The sequence below is a fragment of the Muscardinus avellanarius genome (genome assembly GCF_963383645.1).
Source record: "Muscardinus avellanarius genome assembly, chromosome: 1".
In the NCBI taxonomy this organism is placed as follows: Eukaryota; Metazoa; Chordata; class Mammalia; order Rodentia; family Gliridae; genus Muscardinus; species Muscardinus avellanarius.
In genome coordinates this window covers 53,720,389-53,726,475 of record NC_137786.1, presented here as the reverse complement: position 1 = coordinate 53,726,475, position 6,087 = coordinate 53,720,389, and positions in this window count along the sequence as shown.

Genomic DNA, 6,087 nt, shown 5'->3' with positions numbered 1-6,087 from the left:
TGTGTGTGCCCGGGGACAGATTAGGGCAGGTGGATTCCGGGCAGAGCATAAGGCTGGCAGAACCTTTCCCAACACAGGCCAAGGACTCCAGGAGTTGGGGAAAGGGCTGAACTGCTAGAGAGGGCAGTGGATGTTTTCTTTCATTGAGAAATACACGTGGAACATCACGATTTGCCGATTTCAAAATAAAAAGCAAGAAATAAAAATTTCTCCCCAAACTAGCCATTGATGATGTTTGTAAAATATCCTGCAGTTGCACTCTGTGTTCAGGTAAGCAACATGGAAAGGGAAGGCAAGAGAGGAAGGTAAAGAAAGGGAGAACTTCCTGCGTGGTGTGGTGGCACACACCTGTAATCCTAGTACTGGGAAGCTGAGACAGGAGGATCCAGGTTCAAGACCAGTCTCAACAACTTAGCAAGACTCTCTCAGCAACCTAGTGAGACCCTGTTTCTAAAGAAAGAAAGAAAGAAACAAACAAACAAGTAAATAGGGCTGGGTCTTTAGCTAGGAGTTTAGTTAGGAGGTAAAATGCACCTGGATTCAATCAATCCCCAGTTCCACCAAAAAAAGAAAAGGAAAGAAGTGAGAACTCTTCAAAGAGGGACAGAAAAAGGAGGCAGAGGAAACTGGGAGAAAAAGACCTTCAGTTAGTTTTGAAGTGCATAGATACAGTTCTTGTCCCCTTTCTGTGTGCATCCTTATTGTCCTAAGTGATTTGTTCAGTCTTTTAAAATAACAATAGTAATACAGGCTTGTGATGAGGCATCAAACAATGCCTGGGTGTATAAAAAAGAAAGTAAAAATAGCCTTTTGAGGGACAGAGAAAGGAAGATTGACATTCACAGAATTTCCAAGATAGATGGAAATTGCAGATACCAAAAAGGTATCATTTTCGGCTTTAGTCCTTTAGCCAGGGTCTCCATCAGAAGCCAGACATCACAAACTTTACTTTGTTGTGTGCTTGATTATATATATGTATGTATTTCTCTATATCCCTGAGCTCTGATCTGGCATGAGGTTGCCTGGAAACAATTTGATCCTTCCAGGTTTGCTTTTAAGCTTTGCTAGACAGGACTGGAGCAGACTTGAGATCTAAATTTCTCCCTGCTGCTGAGGCTACATCCTTTTTCATGTCCTACTCAAGACTCCTGGATGACAGAGTTCACCATTCTGACTGTTGAGAACACAAACTCTTCTTAGCCCGGTGAAAGTGCAAGGACTGTTCCCACTCTTCCTCTCAGGATTTTCTTTTCCTGGCTTCAAGTAGTTTCCTCCCCCAAACATGCTGATCAGTACTCTGCTGAAGACTCTGGTGAGCTTCAGAACGAGCACTCCTGTCCCCATCCACATCCTCTCCAGCACTGTGTTCCACTACACCCCTCTTCAGGGCTTCTCTGGACTCTCAGCTCTGCCTCCTCAACTCATGGAGCCGGCTGGCATCCAGGTGGTATCAGGATCTTGGCTTTCAAACAGTTTAGAAGATGTCCATGGTCTCCTTGCCCTTGTCTGCTTTGTGGTTCTAACCCTCAGTTTCTTCTGGCAGGAGGCGTTCTGACAGGAAACGGTGCATCTGGGCAACACAAAAAGATGGCCACACAGCTTCTATTTTCTCTTCTTCTTGTATCTCAGTAATTGTTAACAATGGTTTCCCCTTGAGGAAATGTTTTGGAAATAAAGAGATGTTTTCAGTGTTACCACGACAGGGTACACCTATTAGCAATGAAAGTTGTGGGCCAGGGATGCTAGACATTTTGGTATGTGCCACAAGTACAGGAAAAGAAAGCCCTACCGGAGAGTTTCAAATGTCTTACAAGACATTCGTGCTGCTGAAAAACCTATCTATAATTTTCGGTGACTCGAGACTATCCCTGTGTTACAAATAAATGCAATGTATTTCTTGAATATTCCAGTAGTGAAACTACCATGTAAATTGAGGGAAGATTGTTCTTTGTTTTGTTTGGAACTTTCCCAAGAGCCTGTCTCAGAAAATCATGTGCCAAAGGCAATGTTCCTCGAGGTTTTGTGCTTGGATTGTCAATACTGCACACTGTGCCAGGCAGCGTCTGCACTGCTGGTCCACACTGTTGTAACTATTGCATGCAGAGTACTGGTGTAAACATCATGACTTATGGCAAAGTTGCACTTGAGCATTTACATATAGAAGTGCATTTTTATAAGTGACATTTCATTTATTTATCCTTTATAGCACATTAATTTTACATATATGTGTATATATGTACATATATGTACATTTGCATATGTACACATTTAGTTTATTAGTTTGCTATGGCTGCTTTAAAAATAACACCACAGACCAGGTGGCTTGAGCAACAGAAATCTATTTTCTCACAGTTCTGGAGAGAAGAAGTCAGATCTAGTTGTTACATAATTGATTCTTTCTGAGGGCCATGAGGAAGAATATGTTCCAGGCCTGTCTCCATGGCTTGGAGATGCTCTTTTCCCTGTATATGTCTGTGTCCAATTTTCCTCTTATAAGGATTCCTGTTACATTGGACTAGGATCCATTCTGAAGGTGTGTGTGTGTGTGTGTGTGTGTGTGTGTGTGTGTGTGTGTTACTGGGGATTGAACACAGGGGCATGTTACTTCTGAGTTACACCCTCAGCCCTTTTCATTTTAATTTTTTTGTTTTGAAACAGGATCTCACTAGGTTGCTCAGAGTCTGGCTACATTGCTAAAGCTTACCTCAAACCTGCAGTCCTCCTGTTTCAGCCTCCCAAGTCCTGGGTGTACAGGTCTGTGCAATCATATCCAGCTCTGATGACCACATTTTAACTCAATTGCCTCTTTAAAGGTCTTTTTCCAAATGTCACATTCTGAGGCATTGTGGGTTATGACTTCAACATAGAAATTTCTTGGGGAAGAGAACACAATTCATTCCACTGCCATTGTAGATGAGTAAATCCATCATTATTACATATAAGTTTTATTTTAATATAGCAGAGAGAATAATTAGAGATATTTCTTATACAGTGAGGACATTGAATCTGAGAGAGTCGAGAATTGCTGGTACGAATTTTCAATCAGACAATAATAAGTAGTTTGTCACACAAGTAAGTGCTGCTCCTTACTTTTAATTTCTAGCTCAACACATTTACTCAGGATTAGTGTGACAGAGCAAGTGAGGAGCACCTAGGGACAAGAAATAGCTGGCTAGTGGGCAAAAGCAGATAAGAGGTACAGCAAACCTGACTTGGCTGTAGAAATAGTGAAGAAACCAAATGAGAGTTTTGTTCAAAAATTTTACTTATTCCCAAGGCTTGTATAATCAGAGCTACTTTACTTTTCTAACTATTTCTCTCTTATTTATTTATTTTTTATTTTTTATTTTTATGTGGTACTGGGGTTCCTGGAAGCCCTTCTACCTCCGGGCTACACTCCCAGACCTATTTTTACATTTTTATTTGGAAACAGGGTCTCCTAAGCCAGCGCGCGCGGCTGGCTTCGAACCTGCGCGATCCTCCTGTCTCTGCCTCCCAAGCGCGGGGATTACAAGCGTGCGCCACCACGCCCGGCTTTCTCTTATTTATTTTTAATGTACTCTGGTGCTCTGCTCTGGCAAATCAGTCTTCTTCCTGCCCCTGAAATACCTTCCTGTTTTTATATCCAAGGAATGCTACAACTTGCTTCTTTCTCTACAAGTCTAATCCAGTCTTCTGAGTCCAGCTACAGGAGTTTTTCATCAAATAGCTCCCTGAAACTCATAGACTTGAACAATTGATAAGTAGAGTAAGACTTGAAAAGACATAATGAGAAAGCTACAAGAAAACAGTGATCATGAAAGAGCTGGTATTATGGATATAAATCTTCAGACAGCAGGACACAAAGAGTGAAATGATCTGTTGGCAGTGAAAGCAGAGAGATGAGTAACTGGGAGAGCTTGGTGGTAGTAGCAGGTGTATGCTGATGAATTCTTGCTGTTGAAAGTTTTAACTTTGTCCCTAACTGAGCTGTATCCTTCAGAGCACCGGCCTCCATGAAAGCTAGATATTTCTGGATTCCTTTGAGCGTCCCATGGGTGGAATTGAAGTCCTCCTTAATCTATTCCACATTATAGCTCTTATTCAGCCTTTGGAAACACATAAAAAATGCAGAACCTTAAAATCCACATCCGTATGCAACTTCCAAATTATAAAATCCCCATGAGGGATATTTTTACTGACTACCAGCATCTATTTCTTACTTTCTCCTTTCAAAGATTATCCATATCTTAGTTTCTCCACGCAGACCCCAAGCTTCAGGGGTGGCTGACCATAAACCAACACCAGGGATGGGCCCTGGTTGATGACTGTAGTCATTGGTCAAGGGTTAAGCATATGACCCAAATATGTTGAATCCCAGTTCTTCAAATTCTTGCTTGACATACTAGGACAGAGATGGTCTGTCTCTTGCTGGATGTGGAGGAAAGCACAGGCCTGATATAGGCCTTCCTAGAACCCTGATAGGAGCTTGCCTGGGGATAAAGGAGACACTACATATGGCAGCTGAGGGGAAGAAAGGAAACAAATGCTTTTCCAATACTGAGCCATTGAACTGGCCAACTCATGAAGTTTTTGTTATATGAACCCATTTATTGCCATTGTAGTTTTAATTTCTTTGAATTAGGTTTTCTGTCCTATCAAGCACTATGTGTGCCCCATTAACATTCCTTCAATGATAAGAAAGATAAGAAACATTACATCATTTGGGCCAATTTGTGTGTATCCTACTCTCTGGCCATGGTGATTTAGAAGATTGGAGTAGAAAGTACTGTGCAAAGGCTAATAACCCTTGTGATTTATAAAGTATAGTTTGGGAGCTTTAGCTGGGAGACCAGCAGTTTAAGTTCCACTGCAAACTATTATCGTGACAGGGGTGTTAATTAATACATCACATATCTTAATCCAAGTAGAGAGATATTTTACTCGATTATTTTACTCACATATTTTAATCCAAGTAGAGAGATAACCAGATATCTCTCTACTTGGATTAAAAGCCATCTAATTTTTGTAAATTTCACACAGAAGTCAGTGACAGCATCATCAGACAGCAGGTTGTGGACCATCAGTAATATGGACCGGTGGCAATGGGAAGGAGCCAGCATGTATTGGGGAAGCAGTCAACACGGCTTAGGAAGTGATCCTATTCTTACTGTCCTTATTCTCACTTGTGGCCTTACAATAACCCTTCATTACCAGAGAAAACCAGAGTTGCTACGCCACCAGCCCTATTTTATTTTTTATTTTAAAACAGGGTCTTTTTAAATTGCTGAGTCTGGCTTCAAACCTATGATATTCCTGACTCAGCCTCCCAAGTACTAGGATTACAGGTGTGTGCCACCACAACCAGATATCTCTCTACTGTTAAATTATGTGTTTTATATGTATGTGTATACTTTTCATGAATATTTGTATAAATGCATGTATTATATACTATTTATATTATCATTATTAAAAGTAAAAACAGTCCCCACAGCATACCTTCTCCAGTAGAATAGACTTGCTGGAGTTCACTTTGGGACTCAGCATTGGCCACTCGTTCTTGGTCTAAGAGTGGGCTTCCCTTCTGAAGAAGCAGTCATACTTAGAATTCATAATCTGATGAGGAAAGAAGTGTAAGATATCATCTAAGACCTGAAAATAAGACCTAGCACATGACCTGGTCCATGACTAAGCTAAAAAGGCTCATGGCTCACAGTTCAATGGTGTTGGCTAATGTGCATCCTTCTCCTTGGTGATAAGCATCACTATGTCAAAACATTTGAGAAGTTTGTGTTCACATGAAGATAAATTGGGTGAGTATTTAAGATAGCAGCATAGTGGAAGACAGCATGTTTCAGTCACTATGAAACTCAGAACTCAACCACCAGGAAGACTTCTTGACAGGGAAGAAAAATAGCAGAAAAACTCAACAAAACAGCAACAATTGAAATGTGATGGAATCAGAGACAGAAGAGAAAGCAGAGGACTGGAAAGAGCACTACATGTTTTACCTAGTGAGCAGAGCTACAGCAGTGCCATCTTGGCCAGGCTGTGCCAGCACTATAGCTCCCAGAGATCTCCAGCAAAGAAGCAGCAGCAGATTCTTGT